General features: G+C 35.1%; 1 long non-coding RNA gene across 1 annotated transcript in view; it reads left to right on the top strand.

Annotated features, from left to right (window-relative positions):
* The window catches only part of LOC118479014, a 2,673-nt gene extending 2,054 nt beyond the window's left edge, over positions 1 to 619 (top strand). The window contains exon 2 of the long non-coding RNA XR_004859422.1: positions 567 to 619. This is a non-coding gene — a long non-coding RNA (uncharacterized LOC118479014). The remainder of the gene's footprint in view (positions 1 to 566) is intronic.
* Positions 620 to 1,700: the final 1,081 nt, after the last annotated feature.

Below are 1,700 nucleotides of genomic sequence, written 5' to 3'. Positions count from 1 at the left end.
AGAGAGAGAGAGAGAGAGAGAGAGAGAGAGAGAGAGAGAGAGAGAGAGAGATTGTGTGGGTTTTATTTTCTAGCTCTTGAATTTGAAGAAAAATAGGTGCAGAGCTGCTTTTCGCCTTTTAGGTGCCTAGAACTAGTGAACAAGGTGACAACAAAATAGATTATTGTCTATTCCTTGAGTGGTTTTTTGTGTTGTGCTTTGACCTCACTTTCTCATGTGTATAGTGGTCTTGAATTGAATGCTGAGAATTAAGACTTATCATTGATCAAAATAGCCTGCTCTCCTCTACCTGCCTTTTTGTTAAAATGCTTGTTCCAGATTTATACTGACTGTTCTTGATATCATCTCTACCTTTTCATTTAAAAAATGAAATCAATTAATTATTTGCATGTCCCAGGTTATATCTGCTTTCCTTTGTCAAATAAAATCAAAATGGTCTGTCCTCTGTCTTTTTGTTTTAAAAATCAAACGCTATTTACAGGTCCCAAGTTGTTTCTCTGTCCCTCTTCACTTTATCAAAATGGCCAAATCTCAGCCTTACTTACTTTAAAATGCTGTATTTACAGGTACCAGTTTTCTGTTCTTCTTCGTCTTCTGTAGAGACCAGCATTTCAAGATGGAAAATCTGAAACCAAACCCCAATGTTGAGGTTAAGTTCACAAAGGTAAGAGACTGTTTTAATTTTTGTTTAATTCACATATTTTAAGGGGGACTCAAACACATATATATATGTGAAGTGTGCTGACAAAATGAGTTACTTCTCGGATTCAAGCCTTAAGGAAATAGATATATCACACTTATAAAAGAATTTTTTAGAATTTATAAGTATGAATTAATGAAAGATAGGTTATAATTAAAGAATGGCATCAACAGAAAATCTACAAATTTGACCCTAATGTCGATTTTTGGCTAATATCTCCTCTTGTTGATTGCGAGAAGTAATTCATTTTGTCAGCACGCTATATGTTGCAAAAGTCTCAGTTGCCCTGTTGACTTTTGTCTCATATTTCGTGAAGTACATTATAAATCTCCTTTGCAAATCTTTGGCACACATGTATGACCATACAGTGTTGCAAGTGCTGTAAAATTTTACTAAATCTGAAAATTGAAGTATTAAAGCCAGAACTGCATAGAATTTTGTCGGCATGTTCTCATCATTATGATCATGCATCCTCTGTATTTATGGGTACAGTTTCCTTTTTTTTTCCTTCACGGAATAAGAATGCCTCAGGAATGATCATGAATATGCCAGTGTTGTAATGTAGGACAATAGTGGTAGAGGTGAGGGTCAGATTGATTTTCCTGTGTGACCTTTGTAAAGGTCATATTGACTTTTGTTTGTGACCTTGGAGCTGTACAGGTCTGGATCCATTTGTATAACGTCCGGTTATTGTCCCTTATAGTCCCTTCCATAGTCTTTCTGCCTGTCTTTCTATCTCGCAATATATATATGTGAGGCGTGCTGACAAAATGAGTTCCTTCTCATAATCCACAAATGGAGATATTGGCCAACAATCGACACTAGGATCAAATATGCTGATTTTCTATTGATGCTATTCTTTAAGTATGTCTTTTATTATTTCATACTTATAAATTGTAAAAAAAACTTGACCTATAAGTTCGAGGAATCTATTTCCATAGGGCTCGAGTCCGAGAAGTAACTCATTTCGTCAGCACGCTTCACATATATATATATGTAT

This window comes from Aplysia californica, unplaced genomic scaffold, assembly GCF_000002075.1.
Source record: "Aplysia californica isolate F4 #8 unplaced genomic scaffold, AplCal3.0 scaffold01395, whole genome shotgun sequence".
In the NCBI taxonomy this organism is placed as follows: domain Eukaryota; kingdom Metazoa; phylum Mollusca; class Gastropoda; order Aplysiida; family Aplysiidae; genus Aplysia; species Aplysia californica.
This window is presented reverse-complemented; position numbering and strand designations above follow the sequence as displayed.